Genomic DNA, 17,900 nt, shown 5'->3' with positions numbered 1-17,900 from the left:
TTAATCATAATGTATTATCCAAGTGATAACTTGTTGTAATTGTTTTGCTAAGATTTTATTCAAGATTTTTGCATTTATATTCATTAGGGAGATAGGTCTATAATTTTCTCTCTCTGTTTTAACTCTACCTGGTTTAGCAGCATATTGGTTTTATAGAAAGAGTTAGACAGAGTTCCAACTTTCCCTATTTTTCCAAAGACTTTTAACAGAATTAGAACCAATTGTTCCTTAAATGTTTGGTAGAATTCACTTGTGAATCCATAAGGCCCTGGAGATTTTTCTTAGGGAGTTTAATAATTGCTTGTTGAATTTCATCTCCTCTTCATTTAACCTGGGCAACTTATATTTTTGTAAATATTCATCCATTTCACTTAGATTATCAAATTTGTTGGCATAGAGTTGGGCAAAATAATTTCAAATTATTACTTTAATTTCCTCCTCATTGGTGGTGAGTTCACGTTTTTCATTTATGATACTAGCAATTAGGTTTTCTCCTTTGTTTTTTTAATCAAATTTACCAGAGGTTTATCAATTTTATTGTTTTTTTCGTAAAGCCAACTTTTGGTTTTATTTATTAAATAAATAGTTCAAATTTTCAATGAAACTCTGGTCTTTTCCTGAGGACATGTTGGAAGTCTCCTTTTTCATTAAATGTCCATCTTCTGTCCTGGAAGGGAAGGCTCAGTTTTGCCAGATAATGGATTCTTGGCTGCATTCCAAGTTCCATTGCTTTTCAGAATCTCACATTCCAGGCCCTTCAGTCCCTTAAAGTTGATGCTGCCAGGTCCTGTGCAATCCTCACTGTGGCTCCTTGGTATCTAAATTATTTCTTTCTGGCTGCTTGCAGTATTTTCTCTTTTATCTGATAATTCTGGGATTTGGCTATCATTTTCCTAGGTGTTTGCATTTTGGGATCCCTTTCCTGAGAGGACTGATGCATTCTTTCAATAAATATTTTGCTCTCTGGTTCCAGGATATCAGGACAGTTTACCATCACTAATTCTATAACATTGAGTCTAAGCTTTTGTTTCTCTTCAATGGTTTCAGGAAGAACAATAGTTTTTAGGTTATCTCCCCTCAATCTATTTTTGAGACCAGTGGTTTTGCTGATGAGGTGCTTTATATTTTCTAGTATTTTTTCAATTTTGTGGGCGTTTTTACAGATTTTGGTTGTCTCATGAGGTCATTGGTTTCCACAGACTCCATTCTTTTTTTTTAGGGAACAATTTTCTTTATTTACCCCTTCAAACACTTTTTTCCAGTTGGTCAATTCTATTTTTGGAAGAGTTTTCCATTTGATCAATTGAGATTTTGAAAGAAATATTTTCTTTTTGCATTTGTCCAGTTGTACTTTCCCAGGTTTTCTTTTCTTGTTGCAGGGTGTTAATATTCTCTTGGGTTTCTTTTCCCAAATTTTCCAATTCATTTTTAAACTCCTTCCTAATTTCTTCATGGAAATATTTCTGTATTGGAGACCAAATCATATTCTCCTCAGAGCTTCTATATCTTTCTGATTAGGCTCTTTTCCTTTTTGACATTTTTTCTGTGGATACCCCCTTATCATTGGCCTTTCTTCATTTTCCTAAGATTTTCTGTTGGGGAAGGGGTTGGTTCACAGAAGGTTGGTGTTGGGATCCTTAGAGGCTTTACTGACAGGGTTTAGTAAGTCTATATTGGCCAACAAGTGAGGGGTGCTAAAGGTCTGGCTCTGTGTAATGTCTCCAGATGTCCAGTAGGAGGTGCTAGAGGCTGGAATTTACCCCTCATCCTTTTTTGTAAATACCAGACTGTCAGTCCCAAAGTCACACCTCCACTCTCTGGAAAGAATGCCTCCAGGACTGATCTTGAACTAGTCCAGTTCTTACCCCACCCCCATTGGCTTTCTGTGCTCTGACCATTCACCCATGATCCGGAAGACAGATCTTGAGGTGAGTGTCCCTTTTCCTAACTTCTCTTTCTGGGTTTTGTCAATTAGATTTCCATTAAGGGGTTTGCTTCATATTATATATGAGGGAAGATCTGGAGACCTTAGCACAGGACCTGGCTTCTCTCAGCCATCTGTGCCAGAAACTAATTGTATTTTTAAAGGTGTTATTTTCTTCAGGACATTTTTTTGTTTCTCTTTTCCAAGGTGTTCAATTTCTCTTAAATTTCTTTCCGCAATTATTCTACTTGACTGTTAAAATCCTCTTTGAGCTCTTCTAAGAGGTATTCTTGCATTTAAGATCTATTCAGATTCATCTGGGACTTCACATGTAATGTTTTGCTCATCATCCTCTTCAGAGATTATATTGTGACTTCTTTATCACTTCAAAGGTCTGGGCTTTTCTCTTATTTTTCTTACTTATTTTGAGGTTAACTGTCCTAAGTTTCTTTTGTTGCAGTAGGGGGCTTTTCACAGATTCCCCATGGTGTGTCACTGATCAAGTATAGTGCTTATTCATGTTTCTGAAATCAAACATCAAAGCACTGGAGAATACATATCCATTGCTGCCAAGATTTTGTCCTATTCCTAGGATTTTTTACTGTCCATTATTACCTTTTCACTGTGTGTGTCACTCTAACTTAATGTCTTCCCACTTTTCTGCACATTGTAGACAAATCTTAGAAGAGCTAAGTTTGGGGACTGAAGTATTGACATTTTATCCCTCTGCACAGAGCATTCCTATTATCAAGTGAAGAAAAGAGGCAGAATATTATTGATAATTTTAGATCTATTCTTATTTCTTTTAAAGGAATGCTATTTCACATTTTTTAATTTCTTAGAACAGGGCCTCCACATTTTATTAATCTTCATTTCTTTATTTGTCACACATCTAACAAATTTTCATTTATTTACATAATTACATTCATGTACTCTTATAATTACTTCTAAGTACATTTTATTTCAATGTTTGATTTTTAACAGAAGAATAAATTTCAGAAAGATAGATGCAAATGAAAAAAATATCATATTGTCTACACTCAAAAAATCATGATAATCATATTTCCAATATTGTCCACTAATTACACTAAAGTTTTTGTTGAAATTTGTCTAGAACATTACTCTGATTTTAATAAATTTTCAATTGAAACTAATCAGAATATGCTGCCCTTTTTCATTTTTAATAAATGAGTATAAAAATCTTCTTTGGATACTTTCACTAAGAAGACTTTTAAACAGGTTACATAATACCGTCTCTGTCTTTTCACATGCATGCCTGAAACTTTTGTGCAGATTACATACTTACTTAATTTTCAGAAACATAATCACACAATGATAGAAACATTAGCAAATATTTATTTTCACAGTGTTCTCTCTACAGAATGCATCTTTCAAAAAGTCAGTATTTTTATCATGTGTTAGTTCAAATGTCAATTTACATGGAAGGAACAGACTAAGTGGTTGTTTTATTTTAAAATAAATTTTTGAGGGGGAAGCTAAGTGATGCACTGAATAGACTACTGGACCTGGAGTCAGGAAGACCTGAGTGAAGATCCAACCTCAGATACTTAATAATTGTCTAGTTGTGTGACCTTGGGCATTTTGCTTAATCCCATTGTCTTAAATAAATAAAAAAAATTAAAAAATAAAATAAAATTTGGGGTAGTACATTAATGATAAAAGAAATGGTGAGAAAATTTCAGTTATGTTCATTTGTAAAAGAACATTTTTCCCCTCTAACCTTTGCATCTACTGCTTTTACTGGTTTCAGTTTCATACAGTCAATTTCCCCCAGAACGTGTGTCTTCCCATGCCCTTGCCTGATTCCTTTTGTGTTTTATGTTCCTTCCCCTTCCTACTAGATTGTAAGCCCCTTGAGGGCAGGAACTGTCTTTCTGTATTGCTGCAAATCTTAGAAGCACTAAGTATATGGAATTGTGTCACAGTGCTTATAATAGTGACTGGAATATAGTAGATCCTTAAAAAATAGTTATTGGATTGGATTTATTTAATTTTGTGTCAAAATAACTAGTGAAACACTAGGGGATATAAAATCTTTTATGGTCACTTCCTGTCTTATGACAGTGACAAACTACAGTTTGCATGGTGCCAACAAGTAAGATTAAATGTCAAGAATATTCATTTCACTTTCTCATGTATATCCTATGGGATAGGCTTATAAACAATAATTATTTATTAGTAAATGAATAGTAACATTACATAATAGATATTAAATTGTTAGGAAGTTAGGAAAGTTAAGAAGACCTGGATTCAATTCAAGTCTTCCCTCTGTTACAGTCTAGTTTTGTGAACCTGGGCAAGTCTCTTGCTTTCAGCTATATTCTAAGTTTATACATTCCACAAAAGGCACCAACAGAAATTGTGTACATGATTCTCATAAGGGAATTTGAAATTCCACTGAAATGATTGGTCCCTGATGCTACATAATAATTTAATTAATTTAATTTAATTAATTAATCAATTTAGTTAGTCCAAAAGGTGAATTTAATACTGCAGAGACTGCTATTATTATAAAAAGTGGTACAAGCAAAGGCTGAAGGTACATATGGATGTGGGTGTTTATGTGGGGGGAGGAGGGGAGGGTCTTCTCTGTAGCACAAGCATTGCTACTGCAGGTATCTTGATCAAAATTATTACTGTCCTTAGCAGCTGATATCTGGTGCAAAAGGAAGTTTATGTAAAGGTTCAGGTCAATGGCAGAAGGTTTTAGAATTCAGGTGTGCTAGGTAATAGATTTAAAATGTGATGGTAACTCTGTTTTAGACATTTAATGGAGCTGGTCATTTGTGTATTTGTGTGCTAGAAAATTTTTAACAGATGTACTATGGGGGTATACATAAACATTTTTGAATTTTATCTTACTATTTAACAGATTCATGTAAACACATGAATCAACAAAATCAACAAAATAGTAAGTCAAGCCATAGTTTATAGCAATACTCTATTTCTTATACATAAAAGTTCACTTTGAAATTTTGACAATTTTTTTCTTGCAATGTTAAAATCTCTAGCATACTCCTAGATATTATAATGATATACTTTATAAAAGTAAAAGTCTTTGACCATCATGACCAGAAAGTTCAATGATTAATGTTGGAAGGGATCTTGGAATTCTGGGACACTAATACATTGTTGGTGGAGCTATGAACTCATCCAACCTTTCTGGAGAGCAATTTGGAACCATAACCAAAGGGAAACAAAATTGTGCACACCCTTTGACCCAGCAATACCACTAGTAGGTCTATACCTTGAAGAGATCATGAAAAATGGTAAAAACATCACTTGTACAAAAATTGTTATAGCATCCCTGTCTGTGGTGGCCAAAAATTGGAAATTAAGTGAACATCCTTCAATTGGGCAATGGCTTAACAAACTGTGGTATATGTATGTCATGGATCACTATTGTTCTATTAGAAACCAGGAGGGATGGGAATTCAGGAAAAGCTGGAAAGATTTGCATGAACTGATGTTGAGAGAGGAGTGGAACCAGCAAAATATTGCACACCCTAACAGCAATATGGGGGTAATGATCAACCTTGATGGACTTACTCATCCCATCAGTGCAACAACCAGGGAAAAATTTGAGCTATCTGCAATAGAGAATAACATTTGAGAGAATTATGGATTTTGAATAAAGACCAAAGTTTATTACCTTTGAATTAGGAAAACATATTATTATGTAATTTTACTATCTCATATTTTATTTTTCTTCCTTAAGGATATGATCTCTCTGTCATCACATTCAACTGAGATAAATGTATAACATGGAACCCATGAGAAGACTAACAGAATGCCTTCTGTGGTGGGTGGGGGAGGGAAGCAAGAATGGGGGGGAAAATTGTAAAACTCAAAATAAATAAAATATTTCTTAAAAACAGTAAAAGTTTTGTTGACCTGGCTTTAAGAAAAGTCTTAAAATATTCTAGTTTGGCCAGAAAGGTTAGCAGCTCACATTCATAGTTACCACAATACTATATTGTACAAAAATAGGCGATTTGACAAATTATCCCTTAATTTTAATCTCAATTAACTGAGGCAGTCAAGCATTTATTTAGTGCTTATTATATGTCAGTCATTTTGATAAACCCTGGGAATGAAAAAGGGGCAAAAGTTTGTCCTTTTCTGAAAGGACTTTATCCCACAATCTAATGAGATATGACAACTAGGAAACATGTTTAAAAAAAAGGTATATTGGAGATAAATAAGAAATAAGTACCAGACAGAAGACACCAGAATTAAGAAACAGGGAAAATCTTCTTGTGGAAGGTAGAATTTCAGCTAGGACTTGAAGGAAGCCAGGGAAGTTTAATGACAGTGGTTAGGATAGAAAGACTTCTGGGCATAGTGAACAGACAGACAAAATTTGAAGAGCCTTGATATGGAATGTCTTGTTCATGGAAGAGGTGGGGAGGGGGGTGTTGCTTAACTGTAGAATACATGGCAGAAAATAGGAATTGTATCCTTTTGTTCAAAGGGCAAAAAATTATTCTACTACTTTAAATATTTTTTTTCTTTTTGATTGATGAGTCATATATATATGTGTATATATATATATATATATATATATATATATATATATATATATTCCAATATATTTAAGAGTGAGGTAGAAATGAGTGATTAGGGTTTGTGATTTATGTCATTTTTCCCCTTCATTTTGAAGAGGATCAATGTCCTGAATCACTGATGAAGTGGATTTAAGTAAGGCAGAGTTTCATAAAGTCATCATTTTCACTCTTTCTTCTGGAGTCATTTAAGTTCACTGTCAAGTTGAAAGTAAAGTTGACTAGCAATGGCCCAGGATGCATTGAGTGACCTTTACATGGAAGGAACAGATTAAGTGGTTGTTTTATTTGAAGATAAAATTTTGAGGGGGCAGTTAAGTGGCAAGTTCTTAGTACTTCCTTCATGAGTTGCTTCAAATTGATCTCATCTACCAGTTCTATCAGGAGAAAGTCTTCACATACATGAGCTAGACATCTTCACTGACATATCTGAGACCTGTTTATTTACCCCCAACTTAATTTAGTCCATCTGTCCAACATGTATTCACTGGGGTGTGGTTTCTCTGTATGCCAAAGTTTCTTGGATCCACAGATAAGTTGGTGAAAAGTCTCCATCAAAGTTGGATAAACAGCCTTGAAAAAGGTTCTGCAAGCTCTCAAACCAGACATCTAGTGCCCAATGATCACTTCATATACCCCATTGAATTTATGTAATTCATAGCCCCAAAGAGCTACAGTTTCTTTAACTGAAAAAGTAAGGCATCAGAATGAGAATCTTCAGAATTTCAAGGGTCTCTCCATTATACAAAGTACCTGCTTTATTCAGAATGCTGTTAGCTACTGATAGTGATAAAATTGAAAGAAGACAAGCTGCCATCCCTTAAGGGAAAGTAATTTTATAGTTATGTGAAAAGTGAAAATAAATTTCTATATGAAGTCCCAGGAAGAAAGTCACAATCTTTGAATTTTCATCAACAGCACATTGAAAATCTAGCTCTCTTCCTCTTCCTCAATATAACAGTAAGGTATTAGGAAGACTAAATTGAAAAAACAAATTTCTTTGACACAATGGAGGCTCCCTAGGTTAAACTTGTCCCAAATTGGGAAAATTAAATGCTGTTAGGGAGTATTGTTTATCTGTAAAGAGAAGATGTAAAGAAAACTAATTTTCTTGATTGCTTTAGTAAATTGGTACCAGCATTTCTTCAGACAACAATCAGATCACTCTTGGTATACAGAATGTCGTTGCAGAGATTTGTAAATAAAAACCAAATGCCTCATCAAATGCTCATCCATTACTAAATCCATTCTTCTTTTCACTCTGTTTTGCCTTTGCCTCTAAATTCTAAATTGGACTATGAAACAGGATTATTTCACTCAGTCAAGAATCCAGGTATCTAACTGGCATCAAACACTCTAGAAAAAATACATTTGCAAGGTTTTGAACTAATATGTCTCTGTTAAGAGTACCTAATCCCAAGCAACCTCCCCAGGAAGAATGGACAGCTTTGCTTTTTCTTCACTTTAAAGACCTAAGAAACAGTGCTTGCTTGAAGAAAAGAACCCATTTAATTCATAAATTGATGGTATTTACATATAAAATATAGGCAATCATTTACATCTTTCTTGAACTTTACTCACAGTAATAAAATTACAATAGGTTTAGGACATTTATTTGTTTGTTTGTTTATTTATTTATTTATTTGTTTATTTATTTGTTTTGAGACTCTTGTGTTGATAAGTGATGAAATAGCAAGGTTTTTCTGCTTTTGAATACACAAATAGTTTGCTCTTTTCAAAGAGATACTCTTGGGGGCAACTAGGTACAGTGGAGAGACCACCTGTTCTGGAGTCAGGAATAATTGACTTCATATCCAGCCTCAGAGACTTAATATTTGCTTAGGTGCTTGACCCTGAGCAAGTCATTTAACCCCATTGCTTTGCTTTGAAAAAAAAAAAAGATGCTCTATTATCTAAGTGGATAATTGTCATCAGCTAATTAGGGGAAAAGAATTGGATCTATCATTTCAGTGACACAGGGAATTACCATTTTACCAATTTCATCAAATTTTCTGCATTTTGTGACATTTATTCTTAGAGATACTGAGAAACTTAGAGCATTCTCAGACTCATAATTAGTATATTATATGGCAATATCTGAACCCAGATTTTCCTAACTTTAAGATCAGTTCTATGTATTCACTATAACATTCTTTCTTTCCTCATTTTTTCATATATATATATATATATATATATATATATATATATATATATATATATAAATTGTTATGAAGGAGAGAAAAGGAGAAGTTTTTGAAACTAAAAAAAACAAAAGAATAAAAAAAAACAGTAGTTTTAAAATGTTGCAAGGAAGACCTCTCACATTATAAACTGCAAATGAGCATTTGTTTTATTAATAGATTAATTTCATTCTAGAAAGAGATTTTTAAGAAAATGCCCCCCATGGTCCTCACATTTATTGAAACCACTGATAGATTGGAGAGTTTCAAAAATATTGCATTTTAGAAGCTTGGGGAAAAATAACTAAAAGAATGTTATCTCTTCTATCATATATATTTTTCTCTTTGATCTTCTGCTACCTAAAGTAGAATGTCAATCTACAGTTTTCTAACAAATCATTTAGTGTACAAAATAGCCCTTTGGTAAGAAAAAAAAAATAATCCATTACCTCTTCAAACCTGGTTCTCTCGGACTTCCCCACTTCTTTTCTTCACTCCCTGTTAGAACTGAGACACATTTCCCTATAGGAGAAAAAAAGCAACTAATTCAAAACAAAACCACAAAAAATTAAGCCAAAATGATTTGGGATGCTTAGTTTTTATCGTTTTTTTTTTTTTTACTAAAAAATCCTATATGTGCTATATTGGAGAAAACAACCGCAGACTATGTTTGCACATACAAAGGGAACTGAACAATCAAAGTACTAGAAGAGTTTGAGGGAAAATAACATTTAAAAAATGAGGTTTTAGAAATTCTTTCTAAGTTTAAAGTATTTTCTAAGATTTAGGCTGTAAATATGATTCATTTTTTCATTTTGTTTTCAGCATCAAGTTGTTTTTAATGTTCAAATCGATTTTATTTGAAGATGCATTCTTGTCACTAGTATATACAATATTATTTTGATTCTTCTTTATGTTATTTGGAACTTACTGCTCAAAGTCACGATTTTCCATGGGGAAAAATAACTTCTTTCAAAAGAATGAGAAAAATATAGATTTGGTCTAAATATTGCCAATACAGAAATAACACAAATATGATTATGTTAGAAACCTATGTACTCTTCAGATAAGTTTTTTTTTGTTTTGTTTCTTTAGGTTTTTGCAAGGCAAATGGGGTTAAGTGGCTTGCCCAAAGGCCACACAGCTAGGTAATTATTAAATATCTGAGACCAGATTTGAACCCAGGTACTCCTGACTCCAAGGCCGGTGCTTTATCCACTATGCAACATAGCCACTCTTTAGATAAGGTTTAAGAGCAAACTTAAGGACCAAAACTACCAAAACTTAGAACAATCAGAGTATTATAGCTTTGAAATAAATCACTCATAAATGCCTCCATATAATCATAAACAAATTGATGGATGTAATATTTAACTACTGCACTAATGGACTATAGTCTGCCACAATACTATTTTTTTAGGTGCTATAATACTATTGTCAATTATCAGTTTTCTTATCAAGATATCAAAGTCATTCAAATAACTGAAGTCATTATTAAGCAATTTTATATTTGATATAAACTTCTGGCAGAAAACAGACTACTCTTAAAAATGTTGTCAATGTTTATGTTTTAGTTTAAGAATTAATTTGATTTTCCTCTCTTTTACCCTTTTTTCTCAATTACTTATTTTTTACCCAAATTTATTTTTTACCCAAAGGACTTGAATAACTAGAACATGTTTCCACCACTCCATTTCAAAAACAATCTCCACTTGTGTGTAAAATCAAAGTAAAGAGAAAAGGGTGAGGCAGAAAATCTTTTATGACCCAAATAACCCAGTGAAGTTTGCAAATACTTGCATTCATGTGAGTTCAGTTAAAGGATTACACTACTGCCTTGGTTTTGGAAATGTCAAATAAGGGAAAAGCTCTTACTTTCTAAATAGTTGGAATAGTTTAAATTTTATAAGCTAGAAAAACAAGGGGAAATTTATCAAAATAATTCCACAGTCTTCATAAACCAAGTAACATTTTTCACATTGAAAAATAAGAACCACAACATTTATGTCATTACATCTAAATGTTACTTAAAATTCCAGAGCTAGCAACTCTTTCTTTGGTTCCTACTCACAAAGGAAAATAGTTCATGTGTTAATTAAATATTCCAAAACATAATTTTATATACTTTTTTGATTTGTAGTTTCTAAGATAATTAAATATTTGAATGGAATGTGCTCCCCCTCCTTAACATAATACTATCCAAAAGCAATTAAAGCATACATGATGAAAACTAATATTTTGCAGGATATTATAGAAATGAATAATTCAAAAATATTGATTACAAGAAAAGGAGAGGAATTGAAATAATATCTATGGAAAGATCATTTGCCTTGCATATTCATAGAATATTAAGGGACATAAAGCCTCATCTTGATGGTGGTTCTCTAATGGAGAATTTATAAGATTCAATGGGCAAGAACCATATAGGATATGAAGTTAAGAATGTATTATCATTTGTAGAAGGAATATGCACATCAATGAAAAAATATATTCATCAAAGAATTAAAGAAATGATTCAGTGTGTGACATTTACCTAAAAAAAAGAAGCAAGTTTTGTTTTATTTCAAAATTAAGCAACATCTTAATCCATGTCCCTAAACTATAGCCTAGGTGAAACTGTGTGTTGACTGACATTTGATTAATAAAGATGCTGATGTTAAAATTCCATGGTTAAGAGTAAATATGATTTATTTTTGTTTGAAAATTTGATTAAAGAATAATAATAGTTGACATTTATAATAGTACTTTTTAAAATTATGTTTTGTTTTTTTTTCAAGGCAATGGGGTTAAGTGGCTTGCCCAAGGCCACATGGCTAGGTAATCATTAAGTGTCTGAGGTCGGATTTGAACCCAGGCATTCCTGACTCCAAGGCCGGTGCTCTATCCACTGTGCCACCTAGCCACCACATAATAGTACTTTAAAGAGAGTGCTTTACACGTGTTAATTTTTTGGTTCCTCAAAATAATTTAGTGTAGTGGGAGCCATTATTTTCTCCATTTTTCTCATAGGGAATATTATATTTAGATTAGTTAAGGGACTTGACACACAGCTATAAAGTCTCTGAGGAAAGATTCCAGCTCAGCTCTTCCTTACACAGCACTCCATCCACTTCAGCCCTAAACCAAAATAAAAAAAAAATTGTAAAGTAGGGAAGAATAGAAAAACAGTTAAAAAACAGAATGAAAATGATGATTTGTAATTAAGACTTCTGAAGTATAGAAACTGAAAGTCAGTAGTAATAAAAACAAATAAACTTAAGGGTTTATAACTTAGGTGTCAAAAATGCATAATACTAAATTATGTGTATGTTTAAATCATAAATCAAAATAATCCTAAATTAAGACCATCTTCCTTCTTGGTTTATACCCTTCATGTTGCTGATATTTTTTCAAGAAAATGTCCTGCTAATTGTTTAAATAGGAAGTTATTAAGTTGGTTACCTTCAGGAATATTATAGACTCAAGATATCATTTGGACCCTGAATTATAGTCCTTGAAGCTTCACACACCTATTTATTTTATGACATTTACTTAGTGGCATGATGAATGGTATTAGTTTATTCTCAGTAGGAAAAAATAACATTTTAAAATTATGCATTCCTAGCTGATACAAATAAGAACTTGTACCAGTTTGAATATAACAGATCCATGATGATTATATGTCCTATACTTATATCATATGGATATTTAACTATGGACAGAATGATTGCTAAATCCTACTTAACTTCAAGCTTGCATTTTAGAGTCTATATATTTAATTGCATTATGTAACATTTAATATATTCCCACAATGAATAAACAATTAGTTTTATAGTTTTAATTGGTTGCTATGATTTGGTTTCAAATGCTTGGGGGGAGTTTGACTATTCTATATTGGTTTGGAATTATTCTTATCCCAAAGCAATTCAAATGGATTCAAAAATAATTTGAACTAGTCTATGCTTTCCTGCATCAATAGCCAAGATCCCACAGGGGCTGGAAATGTGTGTTCCTTATATAAAATGCTATATTTTTCATGTATAAGTCTTTGTTTCCAATTGCTCAAATCATGCATGACAAATTAATTAATTAATTCTTATGGCCATGTTATAGGATATTACACAAATATCAAGGGAACATAGAATGTTAAAGGATTTAAATGACCATAGTACTAGTGACTCCTACTCAGATAATGGAGAGCTTAATGCTCTTTTCCTATGGCAAAAGTGATTCATTTTTCCCAATAAAGGTATTAATTGTTAAAATACTAATAATCTGAAAAGTCAGAAATATATAAATGTTTAATAAATATTTATAGATTGAATACTGACTTTACATGTGATGAAAAATGTAAATAGACTTCTGGGTAGCTTATATAGTACAGAAAAATCCAGCAATCATATGTGAAGTTTGATATTTTTGACCCAATTTTCACCCTTTGTTGAAGTGTTTCAGAAAACCCATGAGATTCATAATATAGGTTTGAAAACTGAAATTATAATAATAATAACCAATTTCTCAAGTATTCTGTCATCAGTATAAGAATATTATCTCCTACTAGGAGAATGTAGTCATATCTCATGAATATCAAAATAATATACTAATTGAAACCTGTGTTTAAAAATATCCCATTTTTCCTTTAAGTCTTTCAGTGGAAATATATTCCTATTTTACAGGCACATTGTGTTTGCAGTTTCAGTTGTTCTGCATTAACATAACAAAAGAATTGTTATATGTTTCAAAGGAAAATTATTTTTCAAGTAATGAAAAGCAATTTGAATAAGAACAGCAAATAATACAAACAACACATTTATTTAGAAAAATAAAATGAAAATGCTGTTTGTTACATTTTCCATGAAGCATAGATAAATGGCTATAAAATTTTTATATGTCAAATACATATTAAAAATGATTTTTGTTTTTAACTATCAAGTGGGAGAACAATGTCCAAGTTTAGTAAGAATGTTGGAATATCCAGTCATTGAATTTGACTTCTTGATTGTTATGATATAAAATGATCTCTTTTAAAAAAATAATTGATCCCTTTTTAATTTCCTTGACCACAAAGATTTTAGGAGTGACTTTTGTTGGTGGTGGTTTATCAAATTTAAAAAAGGATCACTTTCATTGAATGTAAGTCCTCTCCTCCTTATGAAGAAAAAGGAATGTTTTCTTCACAGATTTTCAATATTCCCTTTTCCGAGCAACTATTAGAAGCAGTTTGCTATCTGTCTAAAATCTCATGGGACCATCTGTGCAAATACCAGCACATATCATTACCCTGAATGGAAGTGACAGTGCAAACATTACAAGTGCATTGAGATTCAGTCGACAAGAGTTGACTTTTCCCAGACCCTCTTCAAATATCTGGGAAGGATTGGATGCAAAATCTTTTCAAGCATTGAGCATCACATCACTGCTTTTCCTCTATGGCTTTGAGTTTATTCATGGGATGGCAAAAATCTTCTTTATCCAGAAATGGCGAAGTTCCTTTTTATCCAATATCTTTTATTATCATTACTTAAAAGAACTTTAGTTTTCCATTTGGCATATTGTGAAAGTTTCTTTTACTAGAGGTATTTCCTTTATCCTTTCTCCTCCTTGGCATAACTCCCTCCATTCCAACTATCATAAACAAACAAAAGTAAACAAAATAAAACAATGCCCCCCACCTACCCAAAAATGACCTAATTGCTAAACCTTTGCTTCCAAAAATATAATAAATCATGGTGTAATTTATTTTAGTCCTTTTCATCTATGTTTTATCTTCCTATCAATTTGTAAGTGAATGAAACTTAAGGCTGTGGCTTTTCTTCAGGGCTTTCAACTCAGGGCTGTTGGATTCAAGGCAGAGGAATTGATGCAGACTACTCCAGTTAAATCTTGTGCTCCATCTGTGAGGGCTTTGCTGTTCTGAGGAAGGTCAGGTACTTGGTTCCATTAATCAACTCTAGATGGCAAGAAGTCATAGTGATGAATCTGATGTGAAAATAATTAACTGACATGCCTCCAAAAGTAGATATATTCCTTTCAGCCTAAAAATATTTATCAGGAGAGAGAGAGAGAGAGAGAGAGAGAGAGAGAGAGAGAGAGAGAGAGAGAGAGAGAGAGAGAGAGAGAGAAATATCGTGTTAAACAGGAAATTTATTTCTTATCATTTAAAACAGTTATTAGATATGAAGGAATTCATGTTTAGTTAGCATTGACCATTAACAATTTAAAAAGTCAGTTTTTTTAAATATTTTGAGCATTTTGGAAGCTCATTCATGGAAATGCACAAATGAATAGGAAAAATCACTTTTGAGCATTTGAAGCCAAAATTAAATCAATGTACATTTTTAGTTTAAAAATTACTTAATAGCCATATACTCTTCATCTCTAAATTGACATTGTTCGACTAAATGAACCATTAGCTCCATTTAGCTCAAAATCATATTTGCCTGTGTCTTTAATTTATCATATATTGTATAAATCTCACAATCATGAAAATTTATTAAGATATGTAAACTCATTCTCTCAATGAGAATTTAAAATTTTGTATAATTTTATAAAAACTCTCAACAAGAATCCCTTATTTCCTTTTAAGCTAAGATCTTTTCCAAAAATGTCTAAGAGGCTAGTATTTTTTATTATGAACTATGTCATTGTAATTGACAGAGTGTTGATAAATTAATGAGTCTGAACTTGGAATTAGGGAATCTGGGCTCATATATTTAGTCTGAAACTTAGCTATGTGACGCTGGCCAAGCCACTTATTAAGTAATTCATCACCTCTTAAATGTAGCAGAGAACTTGAAAGGCTTGTTATGAGGCTCAAATGAGATAATACATATAAAACTTTTGTATTTACAGAACTTGAAAACACCTAAATTACAGTGTAGACAATAAGTACTATATAAATTCTAGTTATAATTTTTAAAAATTTTATTTATTTTGAGTTTTACAAATTTCCCCCCAATCTTGCTTCACTCCTCCCACCCCCCCACAGAAGGCAGTTTGTTAGTCTTTACATCATTCCTATAGTATGCATTGATCTAAGTTGAATGTGATGAGAGAGAAATTATATCCTTAAGGAAGAAACATATAGTATGAGATATAGTAGAATTATATAATAAGACATTTTTTTTAAAAATTAAAGGTACAAGAAAGTCTTTGGTTTTGTTCAAACTCAACAATTCTTTCTCAGGATACAGATAACATTCTCCACTGCAAATATCCCAAAATTGTGCCTGTTTGTTGTCCTGTTGGTATGAACAAGTTCATTAAGGTTGATCATCATTCCCATGTTGCTGTTAGGGTGTACAATGTTCTTCTGGTTCTTCTCATCTCGCTCAGCATCAGTTCATGCAAATCCTTCCAGGCTTCCCTGAAAATTCTAGTTATCATCATCATCATTTATTGAAATATACAATTCATTTCAATTTACTTGGATAAATAAGATACCCTTGCTTAATTATTTTTTGTAAATTTGAAATTCCATAAAATTTGTTAATTGGGATACCTTATGATATTTATATTATTAATGAAATTTAGTATATTTAATTCTACTTATATGATAGTCTAATGCTTTATTTTCATATTTTTAATTTAATATATTTCCCAATTACATGAAAATATTTTATTTCTAAATGTTCAAGTACCTTCTCTGAATGTTAACTGTAGACTGGTGAGTCCTAAATAAAGCAGCTAAATTTAACCACAGATGTCATTTTATTCAATCAATCATACCAGTCACTAGAATTAACATGAATCTCTTTTTTGAGGGAAGATGGAGTGAGGCAAATCCATTCATTCTGGCATAATATTCAAATACATAAGTATCAATCCTAAGATTTATTATGAAACTTTGATTTTTGAATAGAAGGTTTTTGATCTTGGTGAATCTCTTAAGACTATTTAAAACAAAACTAAAACTGTTTAAATTAAACTTTTAATTAAGGAGAGACATTGATGAGGTTTATTTTTTCATTTTTAGAAAATTTTGGGATGATAGAAATTGCGTTTCCCATTGAAAAACATAAATAGATTCACGATATAAGGGTCCTTTTTTAGTTGGAAAGATTAAAAAAAGATGACAACAAGAAAAGTTCCAACAGTCTAGAAGGGAAGTGGGTAGAGGAAGTATAAGATCAAAGGAAGTGACTTATTCCACTCCATCCTTGTGAGCAATTTACTGGCCCTGAGTTTTTTTGCTTTCCTGACTGTATATCCAGATTTTGACCTTGAAGAATTTTACCGCTATGAGCAGACCACTCCTTTTGCACCAATAGTGATTTTATTCCATATTTCTCCAAATTTAATTTTCCTATGACTAGAATTTTCCATAAGACTGTGAGATCTCATGGCTAACAGCAGAAAGCAACCTATATAAAGTTCCAGAACCTTTTTTTTGTCATTCAGTAGTCATTATAAACCCACCATGTCCTTCTCCCTGAATCTATGACAAGTTGACCGAAGATTAATGGAACTGAAATTAGATTGCATTCATAAACTTCCAAGCTTCCCCAGAAACTTGGGAAGTAATTTGATTTAACAAACATTCATTTTGAGAATTCTCTGTTAATTTTACTTACTGACTTTATTTTGTGGTAATGTTTAAAGTATATTTTTCTTTCTTATTAATACAATATAGTATTGTGCTTTAAATATAAAGGCAAAAGGAAAAATTTAGAGAGAAGGAGAACTCATAGAATTAAATATTAGGAGATAGGAATTTCAAAAAAGTTTTCAGATGTTAAAGGTAGCATTGTGTGGCTACAATAAAGCATATATTATTTCTTTGTTTCATGTGTTCCTTTAGCTAATACAAATTATAAGTTTTGCATGATTTTGTAGATGGTGTTAGAGTGTTGTTGTAGCTAAAAATCCAATATGCTGCAGCCACCTCATTAATGAAATTAACAGTGACATGGGATAGGGTCCATGAATGGGAAGGCACAAACATAACAGAATCGAGATTTGTACTCCTTGAGTTTAATATTGGTAGCACATGCACAGCCCCTTCAAGGAGATAAATGCACTGATTGCCAGACCTGACTTGTTGTGGTTGATTAAAATCAAGATCAGCAATATTAAATATGTTATATACATATATGAAATGCATAACATCTAGTTTATAGTAAATGTTCGTATATAATAAAAATATCTACAAACATTACACTGATGACAGATGAAAAAACAAACAGAAATTCACTTATTGCCTGTGTTCAACCAAGTCTGTGGCACCTTATA

At 32.1% G+C, this 17,900-nt stretch overlaps 1 protein-coding gene across 2 annotated transcripts in view; it reads right to left on the bottom strand.

Moving 5' to 3' along the window:
- Positions 1–9,014: 9,014 nt before the first annotated feature.
- Positions 9,015–17,900, bottom strand: part of PRR16 (proline rich 16) — a 490,313-nt gene continuing 481,427 nt past the window's right edge. The window contains exon 3 of one of the 2 annotated variants that reach the window (XR_012471438.1): positions 9,015–9,212. The gene's annotated coding sequence lies outside the window, so the exon portion shown is untranslated. Of the gene's footprint in view, positions 9,213–13,549; positions 14,705–17,900 lie in introns of those variants that run through there. The other variant, XR_012471437.1, reaches the window with a different exon arrangement.

Source organism: Macrotis lagotis, chromosome X (assembly GCF_037893015.1).
Source record: "Macrotis lagotis isolate mMagLag1 chromosome X, bilby.v1.9.chrom.fasta, whole genome shotgun sequence".
Classification (NCBI taxonomy): Eukaryota; Metazoa; Chordata; class Mammalia; order Peramelemorphia; family Peramelidae; genus Macrotis; species Macrotis lagotis.
This window is presented reverse-complemented; position numbering and strand designations above follow the sequence as displayed.